This window comes from Mastomys coucha, unplaced genomic scaffold (assembly GCF_008632895.1).
Source record: "Mastomys coucha isolate ucsf_1 unplaced genomic scaffold, UCSF_Mcou_1 pScaffold16, whole genome shotgun sequence".
In the NCBI taxonomy this organism is placed as follows: domain Eukaryota; kingdom Metazoa; phylum Chordata; class Mammalia; order Rodentia; family Muridae; genus Mastomys; species Mastomys coucha.
Window position 1 is genome coordinate 89,196,409 of NW_022196898.1, and position 26,986 is coordinate 89,223,394.

The 26,986-nt window shown below is 38.2% G+C and overlaps 1 protein-coding gene across 9 annotated transcripts in view; it reads right to left on the reverse strand.

The window, feature by feature from the left end:
* Positions 1-26,986, reverse strand: part of Bmpr1b (bone morphogenetic protein receptor type 1B) — a 341,025-nt gene that overhangs the window by 172,571 nt on the left and 141,468 nt on the right. Inside the window, exon 1 of one of the 9 annotated variants that reach the window (XM_031375674.1) lies at positions 3,034-3,073. The exons of 7 other annotated variants lie outside the window; for them this stretch is intronic. The gene's annotated coding sequence lies outside the window, so the exon portion shown is untranslated. Of the gene's footprint in view, positions 1-2,388; positions 2,519-3,033; positions 3,074-26,986 lie in introns of those variants that run through there. One more of the 9 variants, XM_031375672.1, reaches the window with a different exon arrangement.

Sequence of the window (26,986 nt, forward strand, 5' to 3'; positions counted from 1 at the left end):
GCCTGCTAAGAAAACCACACAAATAAAGAAGAAACACTTTTCAGAGGAAAATAAATGAGATCTGTCAGTTGACCACCCCAGGAATAAGGAAAAGCTGTGCATATGTTTGTAGTCGTGGCAGGGAGAGGTTCAGTTCTCTCTCCTATTAACCAAAAGCCACAGGGAACGTGTAGGTTTGCTGTGGCATTTCCTCATCCCCCAATAGACTATTGATTTGTGTGACTTCTGGGTACTGCAGCAGGGTGGCAACTTGAGTTTCAGATATCTTAGCCTGCACCAAGCAAGGGAGGTTGTTAAGGAATAAAGCAAGCCCTCTGGTCAAGGACAACTCTAACTCACAAAGCCTTGCCAATTGCCCAGCTGTCGGGTTCCACATAAAACCCAAAAAAAGAGACCCCATTTGTTAAAAAGTGAATGTCTCAGTATCTCAAGGTTTTATCGCCCATTCTCACTAAAGAAAGAAATATTTTCATACACCTCTTTATTGTTGGCCTGTATAAAGTTTCTCACTGGCTGGAAGGTACTTCATAAAGCATTTCCTTCTGTCTGTAGTAATAAAACTATACAACACTATAAATATTTTCCACGTTTAACTCCAAGACCTGTGCTTTTCTGGCTACAAACAGTATAGCTTTTGTTTTTGTTAAAATTAGAGCATACCCTAAAGCCTAATTTGTCTCAAAATGTCAAGTATTTTTTTTTCATATTATACTTTAACATAACTATCTCATATTACAAAAATGTGAAGCTGTGTAGAATACTCACCGCACCGTCTCCAAACTATTCAGAGAAACAGTCTTTTAACTTAAGAAATGCGACACAATACTATGCCCATTGATAAAGACTTTTAAAACTACAGTCCAGGCCACAGGTTTGTGTGTGTGTGTGTGTGTGTGTGTGTGTGTATGCTACATAATTATGTATATTAAAGCAAGAGTTAACACACTCCAGCTATGAGATGTTCCACTTAGAACTGGTAAATAGCCACATAATATTAACTACTATTGAGCCATAATTTGACTTTCAAATACAAAAATGACATAGAGGGCCGGAGAGAGAGCTAATATGCCATGCCATCAAGAACATGAGACTTCACACCCCAGCACCTACAAAACAAGCCCAGTATATCTCTGTAACCCCTGTGGACTACTAGCGGTTGCGAGCTTCAGTGTAATCAGGGGAAGAGAAAGCCAGCAAGTACCTGGCTCAGGAAGAAACCTTGCCTCCAAATGAACAGGCAGAGGCTAACAAGGGTCAGCACCTGAAGCTCTCTACTGCCCTCTGTCTGCCAGCACACGCAGATACGCACACTGCCACATACACTCTCAAATGGAGACACACAATGGGACTTCTACTACTACTACTACTACTACTACTACTACTACTACTAATAATAATAATAATAATAATAATAATAATAATAATCACTTAATACTGACTAAAAGTGCCATCTAGTTTTGTTTTTGCCGCTGTGTTGAGGTATATGCGATTGTACCGTGTTTGAACTGGGTACTCTATTGAACACAGTTCTTGAATCCATGACCCCCTTCTCTCAGCCTCACAAAGGCATGTACCACACCACCCAGTCTAAAGCTGACATCTTAATGACTTGCCTCATTTCTACCCCTTCATATTTGCAAAAGAAAATACAAATTTAGCATTCCAGACCATTTTAATGAGGTAAAAGAGGTTATTGGGTTTTATAACCATGTAATAATTCAATGTGTAGACATTAACCCTGCAGCTAAGACTACTTCAAAGACTATTAAGGTTTTGACAGGAAAAGCATACAGACAATTCAATTAACATTTAAATCTTTGAAAATTAATTTTCAAATTATCTCTCATTTTGACCTTTTCTTTTCTTTTTCAGTTTTAGAAGGACTTCAAAAATAATAAGTTCACAAAACTTTTCCAAGCTGCAACTAAAGCCATACTCCGTAGTCTAGATTTTATTTCAGATAGGCCCAACTCACATAATATTTTTATTACCTGACATTTTAATCAAAGATCAAAAACTTCACTGGCTGAAACATTTCCAGAACTCTGTGAAGTAAATTAACTTTATGAAATGGAACCCGACTGCATATTTTCTAGAAAAATTTTATATTCCAGTTCAAGGAAGAATGTTGTCCTTATAAAGATAGTCAATGTGGCTCAGACACTAGTGACAACAGCATTTAAGAGAAACGTGGGAAGTAAGAAATATTTTAATACGCCACATCACAATATCAGGAGGTTCCATAAAATGTTTGCAGACTCTCTCCGGGGCACTGGCGTGCAGATGACAGGGTCTGCAAGCATCCTCGAACCGTATGTAGTCAGCTGGGCTGCATAGTCACCATGCGCTGCTGCCCAGGACTTATGAGGCTCCTAATAACCTACATACCTGTTAGCACGGACAACCGACAAGACCATTTCAAGTGTGGTGTCAGGCACTGGCTTTAGTCATGTGAATAATGCATGAATGTAGAACCAGGTTTGTCAACTCCACAGAAGCCTGTGGATGAAGGAACTGTGACTTCCTCAAATTTCTGAATAATTTAATAATCTCCAACAGGTCTCTTTATGGAGTCAGAAAAGCCCAGCCCTGATTATGAAACACTCTAGAATGCATGTCCTTTATCTCATAGGTGCTTAGCCTCTCAAGATGGGAAAACTTCTCTCCAGCCAAATTAGCTCTCACATTATATTCCTAACCCATATTCCATTGCTTAATCGATGTGACTGCTATCATAAACGACTTCCTCTAATGTTGTCATGTGAGCTCGTAGCCCAGCCCCCACCCTTTTTCCAGAAAAGGTAGTATTGGTTACATACATAGCTTGTTTAGATACCAAAAGCACCAGCGCATCTTCATGTTAAGGTACTTTTAACATGGTGAACCTGGTGTTATGAGCCAAATTTCTCTAGAATTCTTATCTTGAAATCCTCACTACCTCAGAGTTGGGTTTGGAGGAAGAATGTTTTAAAGGTAACTAGTTAAGATGAGGACCAAAGGCCTGTATTAACATTACAGGTGTGAAGAAAGTACCTCAATGGGGATGCTAGGGAGACACGCATGCAAAGCTCATGGAGGACCTCTGAAGAGGCAGCAATAAGAATATATTCCTACTGACATCATAATACTGGATTCTTACCAGGTTCCACGAATGTGAAAAAAACTGATTTTTAAAGCTACATGTTCTGTACATTTTAATTCTTTTTTTAAAATCATAGCTATTATTTTCATAATTTTTCATACCATATATTCTGATCATGGCTTCCCATCCCCCTGCCAGCCACCTGCCCTAGACCCTCCATACCTCTTCATCCAACCACCTTAAACCACATGTGCAGAGAGTGAAAGATTTGGGAACACTCAGCCCTAAATGACTGAGCCCTAAATGCCATTATCTCAGGGAGCTATGAAGAAGAGGAAGCAGAAAGAGATTTTAAGAACCAGAGGAGATGGATGACTCTAAGGAAACAGTGTCTTACACACACAAGAGGATGGACGTACATATGAGCTCACAAAGACTATGGTAGCATGCACAGGGCCTGAAGTGGACATGGGCTCCCAGCCCTAAACAAGAAACTCTCTTCAATTGACATCTATAGCATTTTCTAATGGCAATACCACAGACCCAATAAACTAATATACACACTACCATATACTCACACACAGACAGACATACCCACTTAAACCACCATGTACTCATATATACAGAGACATACAAAGATAGATACAGGACATGTGTGTGTCTAGGCATGTGTAGAATTTATGCATATGTATATGTGTGCATGTATCTACACAGAGAGGTATGTGTGTGATACTGTGGATCAAACCCAGGATCACATACATGAACAAGTCACTCTGCCACAGTTAGAAACCAAGCTTGCTTTCTTATATTAAAATAACTTAACTTCCAACATTGTTTTGTGAATGGGATGGTTGTTATAGGATAAGAAAAATGAAATAATTTATCTATTTTGAAATAATTTATTTATCTATAGATAAACTATTTATCTATAATTTATCAAGATCTCATAAGTGAATCTCAAACCTAGATTATGTTAAACTTAATACATGTGGTTGACCCAAATAGAATATTCTCAATACTTTTATCGGTACTGCTTTTTCAGAACACTACTGGGCAATAATTGACTGAAATTTCAAATATTTTCTATCTTTTTCCTTTAACTGTTTTTAAGAACATATGTAGCTATAAATGGGACAGTTCTCTTTAAAAAAAAAAAAAAGACAAAATCCATGAAAGAAATCCACAACCAATCAAAATGCAGACTTGTTGAGTCTCATTCCAAGAGATGCATCTACCATATGGAAGAAGATGGGTGGAAAGAGTAGAAGAGCCAGTGGCATGGAAGTTGGCTGTGAGACTGTCTCTAAGTAATGTCAGAAGCTATATCACAGTCTCACCAGCATGACTGTGTAAATGGGAGCTGAACAAGAACAACAAGAAGCAATACTTGGGAAAGCCCAGGAGGCCTCAAACCTACTTACCTTACAGGCAACTAAAGAACGGTGCTGAGAGTGGGAGAACAGCCTTCCCCAGAGAAGAGCACAATGAATGGAAATGCTCAAGCCGTGACAACATATATATGAAAAATATAATACACACTGAGCAGACTGTACTTGTGTATCTAGGAATGTGTATGTATGTGTGTGTGTGCACACGCGTGCATGCATATGTTACAACAATTACTGTGAAAAGTGACCATGAATTTGAAAAAGAGCAAGGAGGGAAATATGTCAGAAAAAGGAGGGAGAAAAGGGAAGTAGGAAAATGATCTAATTATATTGTAATCTCAAAAATAAAGGAGATTTTTTTTAAAGGGCATAGATAGTACTTATATAACAAAACACTGTTGAATTTTGGCATACATGCACTGACCTTGGCCCCATGCATATGTGAAGTACACTTTGTACTTCATTTCAAATATCAATATGATTACACAATACTCAGAATCTAGTTAAGTTTAAGTTACCATAAGTTACTGATGCAAATATCTTCACTGTTGTAGATTTTAACATCTTTTGAAAGGAGGTATTTTAGAATCAGTAACACAAGCTACGATCTTAGGAAAATTGTAAGATCTCTTCAGTAGAGTTAATAAAACTGAGTCACTAATTAAAGTTCTGTGCTCTCTTGTAGATTTAAATACACGTGAGTGATCACAAGTTCATCCATATGAAGAATGAAAGAACATGGCTTAGGCGGACAAGGCAGAGAAACTAAAAAGCAAAACCAAATGGAGAGGCCCTAGGGAAAGCAGAGTCTCAGCGAGGAGCTAGATCCTAAAGTCCTCTAAGAGAAAAGGCAAGAAGAGCGAAACCTAAGAAATTCTACACACTCTCACCCACGAACGGTGAAATGAGATCGCACCACTCTGGAGACAGACTTCATATGGTGTGTCCATAAAGCGGAATCAGTCTCACACTTCACAGTCACACCTCATATACCGCCATGGAGGGCAGGCCTCCTAGGCGAGGCATCATGTTTCACAGGCGCCCTCAAATACAAGATTGTTAACACTAATCCACAGAAAGATCTGTGAATGAGCAAGAAAAATGATAGCAAATACCCACATGCAGTAAGGCCCCAGTTAAAGAACTCACACTCGCCCTGATGATCATCTGGTGTGTTGTGAAATGAATACTACAGTAAAATCAGAGACTGTAGGAACACAGAAACCCACTACTACCCCATGGAAGCCTATCACCTTCAATCATGAAAGTCAACATTCATCTTTAGTTATTTAATGACTATTAAGTTGTTTTCATTTCTATCAGAAACAGTGATTTTCTTTGATTCCACAAAAAGTACAGCCTATATCTCATGAGAAAAAGATTTGCCAGGGGACTAGAGTGATGGCTCAACAGTGAAGAGCACTGGCTGCTCTTCCAAAGGACCCAGGTTCCAGTCTCAGCACCCATATGGCAGCTCACAACTATGAAGTACCAGTTCCAGGGATCTAATACCCTCATAGAGACATGCAGGCAGGCAAAAATACCAATGTACCTGAAATAAAAATAAATTAAAAAAAAATTTCCCTTCATACAAATCCAATTGAAACTGACATAGCCCCTTTGAAGAGTTTAAAACTCATACATTAAACATTATATAATTCTTTTGTATTTTTCATTTTAGTAGCAAGTATGATCGGAGAAAATGGGATTCTTTATCACTGCTCACACAAGTATACAATACATTTTGATTATCTTCAATCTTTATCATTACGAAGCAAATTCAGATCTGTTAGTGGCACCCAAAAAGATACAAAGGAATTCTATAACTCTATTATATAAACATTTGTAAAATCAGTATTTTATCCTATTTAATCTGGAGATGAGTTATTAACTGTTTTTAATCATACAAATAAGAAACCATTAAAATCTAACATACTGACCCAGGTTATACAAAAGAGAAAACAATCCCACATTACAAACTATGTGAGCCTTTTATGTTTTAGTGTGAGATAATCACATTATACATTTATGAGGAGAAGTTAAGCACTAAAATTTTATTTTAAAAGGAATCTGTCTAAAAACTAAATATGAAAAATTTAAGGTATCATTGGATAAAATATATTGGAACATAATTTAATTGATCTCAAGGGGTTAAAAGGTTTTCATATAACAGTGAACTTCAGAAAGATGTGTAGTCGTAAGTATAAGTAACTCGGATCTATTAGACAGGTCAGACATATTTCAATTAGTAGGGAGACAATAGTAATTACCACCTCAGAGTTAGTGTGAGAATCAAGTGTGTTAATACATGGAAAATGCCAAGGCCATTATCCAGCACCATTTCCTTTCTGTTAGCCTGTGATCTATGTAAATTAACATATATGCTGACATTACCAGCCTGTCTAAAGACAGTTCACCTCCATAGGCTCACACAAAATGTCATGTGCACTTAAGGCCACTGAAGGTCACCATTGCTTTAGCTCAGACACCGTGAGACCTCAGCTCCTGCCTCCTGAAAGTCTGCCCACACATCCCAGGATGGCCCTTCTGGATGACACCTGTTTTATACACTAATCTGAAAAAAAGCAAGTTAGTTATGAAATTTTTAGAAGCAGAAACTATGCCTCCATATACTCTCATCTTGTGGTTCTCAAACTCAAATCACTGAAAGTAGCCAGTCCCTGCAAAGTACACCATACTGGACAAGTTCAGCCAGAGATGGGAAATGAGGAGATAGGAAAAGTACAGAGACACAGAAAATGAGCACCTGTCTTCCTTTGCCTGATTCCAAATGGTCTGTTTCAATTAGTCCATCTAAAACAACTGCTCAAGGACGTTTGTTGCCTGTGACTGGACAGGAATAGAGAGGCGGAGCTAACGTTGGAAGAAGAAAAAGGTCAGGAGGAGGAGGAGAGGAGAGATCATCATGGAGTCAGAGGATGATGAAGAGTCAGATCTGGAGTGGTATACAACCAAGCAAAGGTTTTTACAAAATAGATTAATTGGATTGGAATATTGTCTTTATTATCTGGTTTTAAAATCATTGTATTGGCATCTTGTAAATTGTGATCTTATTATTATATAAATCTGATTGGATATTAAGACCTTAAGAGTCATGCTTTACTTACCGGGTCTTAGGCGCTATTTAGATGAATGATTGTGGGGCTGTGTAAAGGGTTGCATGTGAGTGAGATGTTGTAAATAGCTGGGAGAAAATCACAAGAGCCCGTCGGGGACATGGTGATATTCAGACTGCACCAGCTCAAGAACCTGGCCCAGTGGGAAAGTTTGCGGGGTGGATTCATAATAATTCCTGCAACTAAGGTTAAGTCATTTTGTTTGAGAAGTAACATGCTTGTGTCTAGCACCTGATAGACACACAATTAGCATCACTGAATGAACTGCAAGAATGAATGTAGCTTGAAGAAGGACCAGAGCCCAAGACAACTGCAATGACTGAATCTTACCATACCATCCCTGGATACTCCAATGGCTCCTGTCAAACAAAGGTAAATGACTACTCCAAAACCCTGACTGCTCATCAAATACATTGTTCAATTAACACAGTAAGGCCTAATCTCAGAAGTATATGAATACAAGAAATCAAACCCTCAGAACCCTTCAACAGATAAGATTAGGACAAACAAAGGATAGCCACTGAAAAAGCTGAAAGGAGCTGGTATCTGAGAGGTGGGCACTAACTGATTTTTGAGAATATTTGTTTCACACAATCTGTCCCTTTCACAAGCTTCCTGGTTGCCACTCTCAGGAGAAGCATGAAAAGAACATCAAGAAAATCAGAAATTAAAAGTCACCCAACTGTTGTATTTGGAATTTCCCTACAGATTTACTCAGTACATGTGTATCATGAAATCTCTGATTTTTATTGATGATCATCTAAATTTTATTCTCACAGGCACTTAAGTTATGACTTCATATCTTGCTGACTAATGTTAGGACTTTCCTCTGAATTACCCCCTTTGATTATAATGGTAAAACTGTAATTTCTAATTTCAAAATAAATTATTGGAAATTAAGCATTAGTTTTCCAATGCTGCCTTTTACATGACTGACTAAACTCTTAGTAACTGAAGATAAAAAATATAAAACTGAATTTATAAATTTAAGCTTAATTCTTAAAACTCAATTCTGCATGGTTTATTTAAAACATACCCTAGTACCTTCTGTAAGACTTATTTTTATAGAGTACATTTTTCTGAAATAATTTTTTCCTCTGTTTTATATGTCTCATCTATAAATAATATCCTTACTTAAAATCAAATGACATACAAAAACAATAAACAGCTGACAGAGGTTTAGACCTGCTCTTCCCCTAATATGCTTGAGATCTCCTGGCCTCAACTTATGATCCCCCTGCCTCCACCTCCCAAGGGCACCATGTGGCTTTGTCTAAAATTTAATGCTTTTTTTTTGTTTGTTTGTTTTTTGTTTTTTTTTTTTTGAGACAGGGTTTCTCTGAGTAGCCCTGGCTGTCCTGGAACTCACTCTGTAGACCAGGCTGGCCTCGAACTCAGAAATCCACCTGCCTCTGCCTCCCAAGTGCTGGGATTAAAGGCGTGAGCCACCACTGCCCAGCAAATTTAATGCTTTTAAAAGTTATAGTTTTCCATGGAAATCTGAAAAAGTAAACTAAGCATTTTACATTCTTGGATGTTGTCAAAAACGTAATCCCCACCCAACAAAAGCAGCGAAAACAGTCAGAGCTTGCTCTGATAGATTCTCTGGAGGCGAGAGATAATTCAGCTAATGTCCCATAGCAATGCTCACTACCTTCATCAAGGACTCACATAAAGATTGTTGGGCTCATTTTTGTTGTTGTTGTTGTTGTTTGTTTTGTTTTGTTTTGTTTTTGGAGACAGGGTTTCTCTGTATAGCCCTGGCTGTCCTGGAACTCACTCCATAGACCAGGTTGGCCCTGAACTCAGAAATCCTCCTGCCTCTGCCTCCCAAGTGCTGGGATTAAAGGCATGCACCACTACTGCCTGGCTTGTTGGGATCATTTTTATTCCAAGAGATTATATTTCAATTGGGAATTACAAAAAAAAAAGTATTTCTCTAAAAATTTTTTCATCTTAGGAACTTTGATCTGTTTAAAATATTTGGCATAATTTTAAAAATCCCAGGAAACAAAGCATTAATACAAAATTGCCACTATACGGTTTCCCATGTGGATGATATATAGCTCAAACCATGGTATTATTCTAAAAGAAAAGCTTGATGAGACAGACCTATGTAAAGAACGTTCTAGGCAGGTCTGTAACAGCTAAACAAATTTCTTGATTAAAATATTTATATTTGCTTTAATATAATGCAAAACAGGAACAGGTAGGTCTCTTCTTCCATATCTAAATAGTTCATAGGTATTGAGCCAAAAGATTATTTCCCTATTGCCAGAATATATTATTACCTTTACGATAAGAATACATATGCCTCCAGTAACATGGGGAGAGGCACAAATCTTGTTATTCTGCTTAAAGAAAAGAAAATGAGCACTAATACATAGAGTACCTGGTCAAAATTTTCAAATAACATTCAGCTGAAACTATACCTCATTCAGACATGTGTATCAAGGCATGGACACAAATTGTAATCTATTATTCCTTCAAGAAGGCACACTGATCAAGAGAGAAAGAAAAACCTGTGAGCCACTGTGTTAAATAAGAACTGCTCACTTCCAGTGGTGCACTATGATGTGATCCATTCACGGGGCCATATCATGACTAGATATGTTAACATTTTCAAAGCTCAGAATCTGGCTTAATTTGTTAAGCATCAAGCTATCCAACCACTTAGACTAGTAGAGAAGTTGCTATGGCTCAAACTGTAAAATCCACATAAGTGCCAGCTGCCTGTTATAATAATGATGTCATGGAAAAAGGCTCAAGTCTACTGCATGTCCCGACAGTCAGGCCATTCAATCCTCTAGTCAGTGGAAGTCTATAAGTTGCACCATAAACATTATGGCTACAATACAATAAGTTAATAAGTTCATTTCAAAATTCACTGTGGGCAAGTAATTGGTTTACTCAATAGCTCTGCCTTTAGCAGCTTCCATAGACACAGCTAATGCCTCAAAGTAAAAACATCACTTCCCATAGTCTGATAATCTCCTATAACCAGAGATAAACCAAACTGCTGCATAAATCCTTAAGCTATGGAAAGATGAGTGTTTACAGCCATCTGAAGAAATGGAAGCTTTTATTTCATTATAAATCTACATAAAAATAATGAGGTAGACCATGGTCTCCAAAGAAATGCAAGGTAATCATGCACTATAAATTTCAGGAGCTTACATCTACGCATTAAAAACCTACTAGTTTTGAAAAAGGCCTCTCCTGGAACAGACACTAATGTAGAAGAAGAATCTGGTTTCCTCATTCTATATTCTCCCACAACAAATTATTGTCTGAGTTCCTAAGTAGCTTTATCAAATACAACTATTCATTTCGTGAAGATTTAATTATTTTTACTTATGTGTATTTGTACATATGTGAGTAGATATGTGTACATGACTGTGCATGCCCATGGGAGCCAGAAGGTGGAATGAAAGGAATCCCTTAGTTCTGGGATTGCAGACAGTTGTATGCCTGATATGGGTGCTGAGAACCATACTCAGGGTCTCCGCAGTATATACTCTTTTTGTTTGTTTGTTTGTTTGTCTTTTTGTTTTGTTTTTCAAGAGAGGGTTTCTCTGTTTAGCCATGGCTGTCCTGGAACTCACTTTGTAGATCAGGCTGGCCTCTAACTCATAAATCTGCCTGCCTCTGTCTCTTAAGTGCTGGAACTAAAGGCATGCACCACCACTGCCCAGCCTTGCAGTATATACTCTTAACAAATGGGTCATCTCCATCCCCTAATTATTTTATTATGTACAAATTTAAAGAGTTTTATGAATCAGAAAGAAAATTTAACAGCAAAATATGTAAATTATAACTGTCAGAACTATTGGGGTATTATTGCAATAAAAAATCTAATATAGAATTAAAAAGAGCTAAATTTTGAAATCAAATTTAATACAAATTACTTGGTCATATTGATAATGAAGAGTTGACTGATTATATAATCCCATTTCCATTTAACTTCAAATGAAGAGCATTTTTAGAAGTTATAAATACCTACTGTCCTATCATGGTAATTGCAATTGATACCTGGTCGTTCCAGTATGGAAGTATTAGAAATATTGGAAGTATTGAGACTATAGGAAGGATGCTCATACCTAAGCTTCATTTCACCAAAGTGGGACAATGCTTCAATCAGAAGAAATATGCTAATCCATTTCACCTTCAAGCAAACAAATTCCCTGACTACAGATATTTGCCTCATAGCCGGAGTTCTCTCAATGCACACAAGTAGAAAGCAGAATAGTAAGACATAAGCAGCCAGTGGATTCCGGAACCTTCTAACCTGACACTATATGAGATGGTACACATGGCAGTTACATACATCCCCAAAAGGCTTGGGATCAGAATGGATTCTATTCTTGGAGGTTTTCAGAATTTGGAATATTTGCAACAATTTTACCAACTGATGGTATTCAAAAGCTATCAGGTTTAGAAACTAGGGGTGTGCCTTTTCAGCAGACCATGGATCTACAATGTGCTGATATTCAAAGCACTAGGTGTAGCTCTAGAACCACACAAAAAAAATGTTTCAGGATTTAGATTTTCATATTAAGGATGAATGTACTAAAGCCATTAATGGAATGGAGAAAAATATTTCCTTAACTTTCCACTTTAAAGTAAAGGACTGAATTTAATAGTGAAAGCTTGACTATTGAGGATAATGCAGTACCTGGGGACCACTAACGATTTTACAAAAATAGATACACAATACACATACACACACACACACACACATGCATAGAGGAGATTTGAGACAGTTCTCTAGACCCTAACCTGTTGAATTCTGTCCAAGTATGCAAATATCTCTGCAACTCTCAAATCAGATCCTAATTATCTGACTGGCTTAACTCTAGCTTTTACATGTAACTCTAAAACAATATTGTTTAACATGCAATGTCACTTAGAATTATCAGATCGGAATTCTGCTCAATTCAAGTACAGCACTGCTGACATTGATAGCTAACCCAAAGTAAGATGATATATATATATATTTAGTCATGGTAACTTTACTGAAGCTTTTATTGCCTCTGTAGATAATATGACAGGGATTAGAAAAGACACACTTGAACTTACAAAGATATGCAAATGATAGTCACTGAAGAGAACCTTGATCTCAAGTATTTTTATATGTGGATACTTCTCATTTAATACATTTTACTATTTAAAAAGCATTGCAGTTAAAAATGTGTACCTGTTCTGACATTTGACAAAAAGTAAACTCTCCCTATGATATTTAAACATGGCAACTCTCACCATGTTCAGCAATATAACTACAGCTTAAGAATGCAATGTTTCAAGTATATTTATTTACAGCTGAAGGGAACCCCTTTTTACCAGCATGAGAAACAACTGTTGTTTGGTGTCTACAGAGAATTCCTTTGTTGATTATCTACAAGCAAACAACAATGTTTTATCTCAGGAGCATGAAACATAAATATCCAGAAGCTCTGAAGTCTGCTTCAAAATGGTGACAAAAGATGATACATTTGTAAAATTTCCTACTTACTCACAATCATTTATGATTATAAGCCATATAACTTTGCAGACAGAAAATACATTGCATGTTTATTTCATCAAAGATTGAAAGCAGAGGAAATCTTTGTTCCATTTTAAGAGACCATATACCTCTAACATCTCTGACAGTTCAAGCTGTCTTTCATTGTATCTTCATGTAGCTATGAAAAGAAAATCATTCTGACTCCATTTAAATTCTTCCTTGACACAGCATAAAAACTCCAGCCAGAATATGCAATTCTTTTTTAAAAACCACTTAGCAGGAGCAGCACTGCATACAATGCCATCTCTACACCTCTACAGGAGCACAGAAATGCTCAGAAAAAAAGCTCAAGTTGTGCTCAGTCATCTGCCCTCGAGTTTTGCCTTGTGCTTAAGAACTATGTGATCAGAGAACTCCTGCTATAAAACAACCACAACCATTGGAAAAAGACTCCAAACCATTGAAATCATTTGGACAGTTTGACATGACACCTGCTATACACAAGTGTGATGATTATGATGCAAAACTCTAGAAGTAAATGTCAACTTTCAGTGTGTTTCCCAGTGGTAAAATATCTATATGAATAACTAATTAAAATAAATTAGAATTACATATGCATTTTGTTTTTCTTCTCTAAAGCACAAACCATCCATTAAAGGTTAAGACCTGAGAGACTGGAGAGATGGCTCAGCAGTCAAGGGCACTGGCTCTCTGCTCTTCTAGAGGGCCAGAGATCAATTCCCAGCCACTGCATGGCAGTTTAACAAGCATCTATAATATGATCCGATGCCCTCATCTGGTACGCAGGCATACATGTATAAAAAGCACTTGGACATAAAATACATAAACCTTTAAAAATAAAAGACCTTAGAAACGTATCACTGCCCAATAATCACCCTCATGTTAAGGACATAATAGCCAGGCTACCACAGAAGGGGACAGCTTGCTAAGCCTTGTCGCTAGTCAAAGAACTACAAAGAACTAATGAATGCAGAGAGGAGAAATAGTCTCCATTGGAGAAGAGTACACTAATTGGTTATCTAATACCAATGGTCAGCCCTGAAAACATTTACATACAAGTAACATTGCACAGACAGATGTGTTACATGTATGTGTTATTAAGAACACAAACAGATACAGATTCATGTATGTGTAATACACCCCTACATATGTAACAACAATTAAAGAAGGGGGGTCATAAATTTGATAGATAGCAGGGAAGTGACCTGGGAGAGGCAAGAGGAAGGAAAGAGAAGAGGGGATAATTGTAGTTAAAAAAAAATATTTAAAGTTTAAAAAGTGCCAGAAAAAGGACACCCTTCTTTTTGTTATATTACGCACACAACCTATAATTCTTTCAAAATATTTTTTCTAATTTTGAATGTCTAAGTATATTTGAAAATAAAAAAAAAAAAATGAAACTGTATATGATTCTCCAAAGAAACGGCTCTGCCTCTACAGTCTACCAATGCTGAACTCCATGGAGGCTGTTCCTACAGCACCTCAGACACCCCTCCCAACCCTGCTGGTGTCTGCTAACCTAACATCTGCTTGTCTGTCCACTCTCTCCAGGGAGTAAATGATGTGCTAGCTGTGGCATTTCTGAACTCAATCAATATTGCTCACAGCTATTGTTTGGAAAGCAGTCAAAAGGAAGTCTGGATGTCACGTAAAGTTCTTGTAATGGTCACCTATTCCCTTTCCTGTTTAGACTTTTTCTTCAGTGCTGAGCCATTTATCATGGTAAGTTAATCTCTTTCTAACACATAGCACTAACTCTGCTCACACCTCAGTCTATAGCACCTCTAGTGACCTTAGTTCTCCCAACTCACACAGAAACATTGCGTACTCCACAAGTCCTATTTGCCATTCCCCACCCACATTCGGTATGTATTTTTTCTGTATAGATGTCCACATAGCCATTCAGGTTCAAATGACTTACTTGAATAAACTGTGCATATTTTGGGGCCCTACGTTATTTCATGAACCAACCTAAGAATAGGAACTAATTCATATTCTTTAATTGTCTTTCACACTGTGAATTAGGGAGCATTCAACCTACAGAGCACAGAGTTCAATGCAAGGGAATAAATAGCCTACCACCAGTATGCCAAGAGCTAGAAGTGAAGAGAAAAAGAGAAGGCAGCGTCTGTCCATAAAGGGTCTGAGAAGCAAGGGATGAGACACCATGAACAGCCTCTAGCAGAAATCTCTACAGAAAGTCAAACCCATTCTTAACAAGAAGAAAGAGGACAAGGTTAATATTTTAAGGCCTTAACCTGGAAGCCATTTACCAACTTAGGGATCTTGGACTATCTTTCAAACATATTCTGACACATGCAAATTCCATCTTCTGATCCCTCTCTCCACAGACACAAAGTCCCATCCAAGCAAAAGAGTTTAAATACATCTGCTCATCACACTTTCTTTGGAAAACAAGAACAAAAATTTTTCATCTGAAAGCAGAAAAAGAAAATCTATCTCAGTCATTCTACTTGTGGCATTTAAACCGCTTACCTTCTCTTGGAATTCTGTAACCCCAGAGTCCATTCAAATTGCTGTTCTAACGCTCTACCTAACTTTTATGAGCAAATTGCCACTGATAACTTCACATGCAAAGTGGCTTTATGACTTTCTATTAATGTCAATGTTTTAACATCTTTGAGAAACATTCTTGCATCAATGATTTAGAAAGTCAAATCTATAAATACTATGCCCATCCTCTGCTGAGAAGGATATGAATCCTTCTGTATTTCTTTAAGTAAAAGTTACTGCCAACAACTGCATGGAAGCATCAAGCACCCAGAAGTTATCATCTCATGAGCGAGGCCTCAGTTCTATTTGACCTAGCTTGTCTCCTCTAGTACCCCCCAACACACACACACAACACCGGTTACTTTATAGCTTTAACCCATGGCACTGTTTCCTTCACAGCCTTGTCTTACACATCATAATTATGGGTCTTCTTTGTGTATGGCTTCCACTACGCAAGCCACAGCAGAATCAGGAAATGCCAGTCTTCACCACCATATCGACCATACCTGGAAGAGTGCCTAGCTCAAGAAACATCTGTGGTTTAGCGAGCATCTCCAGTGCCCAAAGCTACTGAACTGTTAAGGTGCTGTTCTAAATAATATTCAAACAGGAATGGATATAGTCAGTACAGGGAGATACAGGTGCCATAAGATGGAAGGCAGATAGGAATAGACTTTTGCAAGCCAGTTGCCATCCAGGGGCATGAATTCTATGGCCCTCAGATGTTAACTGCCTGGAACTATAGTTTTAGAAGTATTTCTATGATGGAGAAATGAGGTAAAGCACAAAAGAGGAAGCAAGCGCCATCCTCTTGTTGAGAGAAGTGTGAACTCCGAGATCTCATAGTGAGAAAAGCATAACGTAAACACATTTTGAAGTGTCAGTCACGCTTCATGTTCACTTTTTTTTTTCTGAGTTACAGTAATTTTAGGAGAACATACCATATCAGAATAGATAATACAGAAAACCACGGTGTTATGTAATAATTGTAGTCCCCTAGAGGTCAGCGCCTTATCCATACTAGGATCAGAAACATGAAGGAAGGTTTTATTTGTCAAAACTATAACCAGTAAAACAAGGGAACTGAAATAACAATGACAAAAAACATCCAGCATCATCCTTTCAAAGGCATGCAATGGAATAAGGCTCCACTTTCAATACCTGTTTTCTAAAAGGAACCCAGTATTCATTGTATGTTGGTGGAGAAAAGCACACAAAGGCTGCCTTTTCCCTACTCTGGATCCCGGGCTCTGGGTTCCATAAGTATAGCCTGTTGTGTGTAATTCCCAGGTCAGGGTGCAGTAGACAAATTAATTAGTCTATTAAGTCTCGTTCATATCCTGGCACTGATGTTTAGGTTAGCACCTTCAGCTACAAGTTTCTAATGCCGAACTGTGCTGCCATTTGTTCCTTGAGAGAAATTAGGAACGGAGGGAAAAAGAAAACATGGCTGGGACAAGTGCCCACTGACCTAAAGGCAGAAGCATGCTTGTGAGTCAGGAGCAGACTGGGCTATACATAAAATAGAGAAAAACTCCTCTTGATAAGCTCATGCTATTTTAAGTGATTAGGGCAAAATAAATGGCTTCATATCTACCAAAGATTTAAATAGCACTTAACACTCTATGAAATCAACCTGAAAAGGATGATATAATTTGCTGTGAATTAACACTAAGGAGAATGAATGGTTTCATAGAACAAACTCTGAGGCAGTATGCGAGAAGAGTACACGCTTGACTGAAATATTTGTGGATGTTACAGATGACTAAAATGAACCAAATGATATATTTACAAAACACCTATATACACAGACACCTACATGCCCACACCCCCCATTCCCAACCTCCCCTCAAAAAAAGTCAGAGAGGAAGGGAACTCAGTTATCACGTATCTCTTACCCACCACTAGCTACTGCATGGTATACCTAAAAAGAAGCACATACAACACATAGTTCAAAAGTCAATAAAAGCAAATGTTTGCTGACTATCATACCACACAATACCTTTGCATCAGTAGGCATTTTATTTACTCTTAAATGCTCTGTTCTCCTTCATTGAGTAAAGTTATGGTACAGTGATATATTTTCTATGTATCTCTGACCCAGAGGTACACAAAGGATCAGGTGTTCAAAGCCAGCTTACCCATAGGAAAACAGAGGGCTCAAAGGTTCTCAGATGACTCTAAAAGAAGCAATGAGAAAGAAATAACAGAATAAACAGTAACTTGGTTTACAATGGCACCATCTCTCTCAACAAATATCTGTTTCATACTACAGTGGTCACACAGTGTAAGTACTTAGAATAAAGTGATCCCACTTGAAATCCACCCAGCATGCAGGATTGCACACCAAACCTGCAAGGATGCGAAAAGGCAGTTGGAAAAATCAAAACTCAAGATTTCTCTTTTGGGGAGGCTCAAAAGCTCAAATCTATCTAATAGTCCTCAAATTTAGGTCCATTATCTTAAATATTATTAAAGCATAATTTATTGATGTATTTTCATTAAAGCCATCAGAGACACAAAAATAAGAGTAGAATTTCAAAGACATTTACCACTAGAAGTTGTGTCACAAAAATGAAAACTCATACTTTCTCTAATTGTTCTTCATTATGCAAATGGCACAAGGCCAAACTTACAGAGAAGACATTTCATTCACTTGATCATGATTCACTCTCCAGAGTTACTCTGCTGAGAGATAGGGATGGAGAGAAAAGCAGAAGGCAGTATCTGTCCAGGAAGGGTTTGGAAATCACTGCAACAGAGCAATGAAGCAAATCCATTAAGGAACCCACACACCTATGATCACTTGATCTTTGACAAAGGAACTAAAACCATCCAGTGGAAAAAAGACAGCATTTTCAACAAATGGTGCTGGCTCAACTGGTGGTTTGCATGTAGAAGAATGTAAATCAATCCACTCCTATCTCCTTATATAAAGGTCAAGTCCAAGTGGATCAAGAACCTCCACATAAACCCAGATACATTGAATCTAATAGAAAAGAAAGTGGGGAAGAGCCTCGAGCACATGGGCACAGAGGAAAATTTCCTGAACAGAACACCAATAGCTTATGCTCTAAGATCAAGAATTGACAAATGAGACCTCATAAAATTACAAAGCTTCTGTAAGGCAAAAGACACTGTCAATAGGACAAAATGGGAACCAATAGATTGGAAAAGGATCTTGACCAATCCTATATCTGATAGAGGGCTGATATTCAACATATACAAAAAACTCAAGAAGTTAGACTCCAGAGAAACAAATAACCCTATTAAAAAATGGGGTAGAGAGTTAAACAAACAATTCTCAACTGAGGAATATCAAGTTTCTGAGAAGCACCTAAAGAAATGTTCAACATCCTTAGTCATCAGGGAAATGCAAATCAAAAACCTGAGATTCCACCTCACACTAGTCAGAATGGCTAGGATCAAAAACTCAGGTGACAGCAGATGCTGGCAAGGTTGTAGAGAAAGAGGAACACTCCTTCATTGCTGGTGGGACTGCAAGCTGATACAACCACTCTGGAAATCAGTTTGGTCATTCCTTAGGAAACTGGACATAGTACTACTAGAGGACCCAGGTATACCACTTCTAGGCATATACCCAGAAGATGCTCCAACATGTAATAAGGACACATGTTCCACTATGTTCATAGCAGCCTTATTATAATATCCAGAAGTTGGAAACAACCCAGATGTCCTTCAACAGAGGAATGGATACAGAAAATGTGGTACATTTACGCAATGGAGTACTACTCAGCTATTGAAAACAAAAAATTTATTGAGAAAGTGGAGCTGTATTATAGGAATTATGGGAAGACAAAGGAAGTCGCTAAGGGACAATACCACAGAGGAAGAAGCACGTACTTAGAAACTGAAGTCTTTGCCAGGGAAACAAGGAAAATGGCAGAAATGGCATCTAGGAAGAGGAACAGAGCCAGGCCATAGAGGCACACACCTTTATTCCAGGGCTCTGGAGGCAGAGGCGGGCAGAGAGCTGAGTTTGAGACCAGCCTGGTCTACAGAGAGAGTTTCAGGACAGCCAGTCAGGGCTATACACACAGAGAGGAACATCAAATGCCAAGTAGATGAACTTGCAGACATTTCTCAAAAGCATATCATTTAATTACTTAATATTCTAGTCCATAATTCTGTTTTTGAGAAATACTTAAAAGAGACATTTGCAAATCCCTAGATTATGCCAGATACATAAAAACAGTTAAGTGGAAAAATATGAAAGTACAGTTTATAAACTACGCACATTCCTGTTTGAACATATATATTATATAGAAAACTTTTGGATATGATGTGAACAGGAGAAGGACAGAGAGAAAGTACCCCAAGTGGCTGCAAATGTTGTCTACACGTAGAACTAAATACAACTAAAGCAGTAGCTATCTCTATTATAAACCCAGCATCTGTACAACTATGAACGAAGTGAGACTGCCGCCATGGAAGGCGGGGCTTCTTATGTTCTCAGTGACAGAATACAGAACACTGTTCATGCCAGCTGCTCCCTAAGACCCCTAACCTTACCCAAGCATTGATAACTTCCAGGGAAACAGTATTCCTCCCTCCAGGTGTAATCAGTCCCTCTTTTAAAACTTTAGTTTCTTATTAACAAAAATATTAATGCACCATCTTCTTAAATACAAAATATGCTATTAAAATTCCAATATTCCGTTATCTAAGAACCTGGATTTTTATCCTCTCTGAGACGAAATAAATAAATGAAATGTGTGTGTGTGTGTGTGTGTGTGTGTGTGTGTGGTGTGTTTGACAAACTCATTTATTTATGACAAATTGCCCTAACCCTGTTTCACATATGGCTAAGGGTATTTTTACTAGCTCTTTTGAACAGAATCCCATCCTTCAAATTGACAGTTATGGTTGCTCTAAAAATAAAAAATAAAAAAAAATGTCAATTTGAAAGTCGGTTTTAAAATAGCATTTCGAATCAACGCCATCAACTTGTTAAACTGTTTCACAGATGCATTAAAGTCCCTGGATGGAGAAGCTTTGCGATAGCTGCCTTTAGGAAACGCACGGCTTCTTGAGCCTAGGCCACGCTGTCTGTCCCCCAGCCGCGGGCTTCTGCACTGGCCTCCTTGTTACCTGTTCTCCCATTTCCCTTCTATCTTGAGGAAATCAGGGCAAACAGCTCTCCTTTGTGTTCCATTTCTGGTTACTATGGCAGTGACCTGAATTTTGCCCCAGGGCTAGGCCTACTTAAGGGTAGGAGAGAAAGTTGGGCCCTAAAGAATGCAAGAGGATTTCAGGGCAATGGTCAGTACCTTTAAACATTTATTTTCCAATTGAAACAGCCTTTTGGCCAAAATCTATAAAACCCTGACCTGACTCAGACTTCTTGGCCTGCCATGCCAGTCATTGACACTGTCAATACTCCCAACCTCCCCCTGACACTAACAAGTGTGAAATCTCTGCTTTCACCACTCCCTTAACCGTCCTTTCTCCCCTTAACAGTTCTGGTTCCTACATGGGTACCATTCTGCGGGGACTGAGGGTTTGATGGAAAACAAATGGGACAGAGCATAGGACATGTAGCCTGCCAAGTGCATGAGCCTCAGCTCACATGTGTCTTTGAGGATAACACTACAGTTAATATGATGTGGAGGTAAGAAAAGTAACCATGACAAAAGAAACATTTACTTTATTTCCACAGGTATTCTTCATTGCCTACAAGGTAATTGCTTGGATATCTGCATTAAGTCAACCAACAGTTTTCAAAAATCATTCCTATAAGCGGAAATAATTTTAGTGTCTCCCCTAGGTTGGAAGAAAGCAGCAGGTATGCCCACTACTTCTGCAAGAGACTACCTACCTACACCTCAGCTTCTCAGCAAATGTCCCCAGTGCCATGAGGGACACAACCATTGGGCCTGAGAACATACATACAAGTAACATTATAGAGACTGAGGAGGTGATAGGTAGAAGTGTGTGTGTGTGTGTCTGTGTGTGTGTGTGTGTGTGTGTGTGTGTGTGTGTGTGTGTGTGTGTGTGTGTGTGTGTGTGTCTGTGTGTGTGTGTGTGTGTGTGTCTGTGTGTGTGTGTGTGTGTGTGTGTGCACGAAATTACAATTAATAAAAAAAGAGATCATGAATTTAAAAGAGAAGTAAGAGAGGTATATGGGAAACTTTGGAAGAAGGAAAGGGAAGGGAGAAATGCTGCAATTATATTTATTTTTTTAAAATGTGAGGCAGTCAAATGGGGGCCGTCCTTGAGTCAGGGTGAGTGCTCAGGGCTGACTATGAAGGCGATATCACACTGTAATTTGTAACTCTAGAAGCATGAGTCACTATTATTTTCAAAATTGTTTTGATTCTAGATTATGAAGAAAAGTATAATAGTGTTTAATAGCTGAGAGTCCATAAAGTTATAGGCTCAAGTTCTTAAAATGATGTTTTCCTCCTAAATTGTTTTAAAAGTTAAAGAAAATGTATTTTTGTGATTATCTTTTTGCAAATTAGTTGTAAAAGAGAAAACCAAGAGGTAAAAATTAGAACTATTAGACATAGAAGCCACTTTGAGGATATCATAACTGAAAAGAAAAAAATAACAAAGTCCCCAAATTCCATAACCTGATAAGTAGATGTGCAGAAACACAATGAATTCCGCCTGACTTTTTTATTAGGTTCCTACAAAACTAAAAAAATAATTGGTTCAGTTTTAAAGAGTCAAAGGACAGGCTTTGAGATATTAACTAGCCTTTAATTACTTCCTGCTGGAACACACGTTTTAATGGCTTATACCACGCTATATTGCAATTGTCTATTGACAGCTTTTAAAATTTAACATTACTTGCAAAACTTTTTACCATCAATAAACTTGTCTGAGAATAAAATCTAGGCTTGATTGATCTTTGTTTACACATTAATTCATTCCACATTCCCACAGAATGATAAGTAGCTTCATGCTAAATACTCATAATTAAGTAAATATAATGAAAAGGACACAGTCCCTAACCATAAAAAATATGTATTACAAGAACAAGAAAGCAAACTATTGAAGTAGAGGGTCTTAAGAGTTCACCAGAACAGTCCACAGAAGGATGGAAAACTACAAGCTGGCTCACCCACACCAGCAGGCAATGGTTTCAGCTACCATGGATGCTTCAGCTAGCATCTGACAATGTTTGGGTTTAACAGTGAACTATGGGACAGAACATACAGCAGATCCTGATGGAGTGACAGGTTTAAGGGTCACATAGACTTCAGAGAGGATGCTGCGTTCTGAGTAGCCACTCCGAAACAAAGTGTGGGATGCTCATTTTGACTACGAAACAGTGGTAATAACAAAGAACCACTGCTAGGAAAACATTCCAGAGATCCTGGTGAGGATGACAGAGTCCTACACACCCTTGGCTGGGAACTGAGAATACGGTGTACACACCTAAGAAATACAGAGGAGACAGAACATGAAGGACTCAAATCCTCAGTGTGAGGAGACAGAAAGTAATCAAAAGATTTCTGGGTAGGCCTAGGCTCTTGTTCAGGCATTCTGGAAAATAACAAATCACCATTACAGGCTACCCATCATGTCACACAAGAAGAGAAGGAGATCTGATGGAGAAGAGCAAACTACGTTTACTTCCTGACAAGACACACACAGTCACCTGGAACTGCAGGACTCACTGCATGGGTTGGTCTTCATAGGTGCTGCAAGAACTCCAAGAAGTCTGTGAACTTCCCATATTCACTAGGAAGACTTGCGGACACGAGGACTGGGCACACGTGTAGTCATCAAATGAGACTCATGCTTTCTAGAGCTGTGGGTAAGATACCGCCTACGGTGCCTTTTTCCCTGAATTGCTAACATGGTCCTTTCCAAAACAGCTACCCTCCCTGATTTTTTAATTTCTGTTAAAATTCCAGACATTCAGCCTCTAAATCCTGGAATTATCTTTGAACTCCAGCCTTCCTGATCCTCCATATCCCATGAGCTGGTGGACATAATGGAGTGTACACACTGCTGCCTGCCCATTGCTCCCTCTCTTTCCAGACATCTATGCTATATATACTCTGTGTTCATCCCAGGTAGGCCGAAGCATAGTACCAAATGCTCTCTGCAAAATTCAGTACCAAATACCTTCTGACAAATTAAAGAGGTACCCCAGGCCAGATGTTTAAAACTGGTTACACGGCATTTTGTTCATGTGTAAACACAAGGCTTGCTATTCCAGAGTTTATCTCTACCACCTCCCATCTCTGGACCACCTTAAGATCATCCAGGCCATTTCAGCCCTTCCTCTGCCCCTTCTCACCTTCAGATTACTTATCTCTCAACAATAATGTCAAATTAGGGTTCATTCATAATCTCAGACAGTGATTCCTTCATGATTTTATTTTCCCTTTCTGATCTCAGGCTCTGCACATCTCTGAATCCTCACACAGCTTGTACTTTATATGGTCTCTGTGTTATGTCTTGAATATTGTTTATTTTTGCTATTGCTTTATGCATTAGTAATCTGTTGGCTCCACCAGGAGAAAAATGTGCCATAGTTATTTCTCATCTAGAGGTGCCCAAGGATTTGATCATGGCAAATACTCAGTGTTTGTTGAATTTAACTAAAATGTTAATGTGTTCCCGCAATTTATAGCCAAATCAATTAATCAGTGACCCACTAGGAATGAACAAATTGGTCTGCCCCCAATAGCTGTAACTGCCTTCCCCATATTCAAAGCTTATGGTGTGCTCTGTGTCCAGATCATATGTGTTCCCCAATTATTGTCAATGTAACCTAAGAATGCTGAGAAAATGGATTATATATAAATAACTTTTGATCTCGAGAAAAAAACACATTTTGTAAAAGTAACCCTTACAATTCTAAAAAAGGTAAAAAAAAAAAAAAAAAAAAATAGCCTTAAGTTTCAAAGCAACATAAAATGGCTTAAGTTGCATTTTTAAAAAAATAAACTAAAAATGGCCATAACATTAATTAGAGATAATCTGTCTTCCTTAAGTTATCTACTGGATTTTCACCTAGGCACACCATTTAAAGGTACTGTTTTCACTATGTTTATAAAACTGCAAAAAGCAAAGGTAGCCATTTATAATTCACATGCATACATAAACAGAGAAACACAATAAATCAATATAACACCAAAAGATTCAATGAAAACAGTGACAGCTTTAAAATATGCAACCTAATATATAGCCAACGAGCTCACAAAACTCAGCATGCATTGCTGACTTTGGACATGATCACCAAATTTAACAAGGTGTGCCTGAGAGAAACAAAATAAGACAGGTCCCTGGAGCATCCATTCAAGATGGTAGATGTATCTGAACTCAAGGGCAAACTCCTCTAGGCTAATATTGTACTTGGCACCAAATAAAAATTATAACATTTAAATATCTTATTTAAATAATACCCTAGAATGTAGAAAACTACTTCTCATAATACTAGCAAGGAACATAAAAGGAAAAAAAAAAACAGACAGTTCTAATGCCTAGATATGATAAAAGTTTGCAGGCCTATAAAAGGTCTATGTAGATGAAAACATGCCATACTGCATGACAAACTGAAGGAGCCCACTTATCTTTCATCAATAGAACATCTCCAGCATTCATCACTGAGCCATACTTATCACAGATGTAGTTTTCAGAAACACAGATGGGAGGAAGGAGGAATTTGTGCCTAAAGGCCAATCTCTGCTGCATGAAATCAAACTGCCGCCGGCCACATTCACTGAATTATTATGTAGTTCTGAATACTGCCAATCAACATCTGGAACAACCAAGAAAATCTATTTTCCAGCAACATCCATCACTATCATATACATTCACCTTTTAAAAATCTTGAGTTGTTGGGTTTTTTGTTTTGTTTTGTTTTGTTTTGTTTTGTTTATCTTTGTGAACAGATGGATGGAGTCCTTATAAATACCTGAACTCTCATTAAGACAGCACTGGTTCCGTGACCACATTGCAAAGTACTTCTGTGATTTTCCTGACATTTGAATTTGATATGTGCTTAGAATTTTTAAAGAACCTTTTCTGACTTGTTCTAACACTGGGTGAAACTTGGGGTTGGTCTTTGAAACCTTGCTCAAACAACGTTGTTAAATACGAAGCACAGGATATGGCTGACTAATGTTAGGAAACCAGTATACAGTCAATAGAGACAAGAGTGAAGCCTAGCAGAGTGGCTCAGTAAGTAAAGGCACCTGCTGCCTGACCTGAGTTTGCCCTCTGGAACTCACATGGTGGAAATAGAGAGTTGTCCTGTAACCTCTACTAGCAAGTCCTGGCTAGTCCATGCCTGAACACAAAGCCAAATTTAAAAGAAAACTGTGGTGGTGTGTTCACCAAGACAAATACTTATCTTCAATATCATTTATATTTCTGCCTTGTTTCTGGCAGAAACAATGAAAAAATGATTATGCTTCACTTCTTTCCCTCATCTCTCTTTTTTTTTTTTTTTCAAAATGTCCACCATTAAAAATCACATTTCTCAGGGCTGGGCATATGGTTCAGTTGATACGCAAGCATGTGAACCTGAGTTCAGATCATAATACTCATACAAAAGCAAGGTATAATAGCATAGACTTGCAATCCCAGGACTAAGGGGGTAGAGACAGACTGACCCCATCGCTCTACAGCCAGCCTGCCTAGCTAAAACAGCAGTCCCAAGACAGTGAGAGGCCCTATCTCAAAAGGTAGGGTGGAGAAGCCAACCAAGGATGACATCCCAGACCACAACCTCAGACCTCAGCATGTGACCATGTGAGTGAGCATACCCTCACACATTTGTGGCCCATGCACATACAATCACACAATAATTGTATTGCTGGAGTAAAGGAAAAAGGAAAAGGTAAACAAGGACTGTGAAAGAGTCTACGTGTATCCAACTTGTGCTGTTGGTATTAGAGGGAGAGACATCCCTAAGTTCACTGCAGTCTACCCGATGATGGTATTCTTGTGAGGAAAAAAGTACAGTGCAGTGCATTTCTGATCTAATAGATGTGATGGGAGGCACTTCTTAGAATCAGAGTAAAAAACACTGAACAGTTCATATGACAGTAAGGTACTTGACTCAAGGTGTTCGTTTAGGATCTCAGGTCTGCACAGTCTCTTGGAGATGCTAATGCTCAGAAAATAATGACAATACAAATATTGTGCTATTCATACTGGTTTTCTCCAATACAAGAGTCAGTTCTCCCTAGAATTCTAGGTCAAAGAAGTCACTATATAAGGCACAGTTCGGTCCAAGTTCTAATTTTACCTTATGTGCCTCATGAAAAATGAAATAAAACAATTAGAACTTCCAAATAGGAGTGATCCATATATGTCAAATAAATGTGTTCCGTGCCTAAGGGGAGAGAGA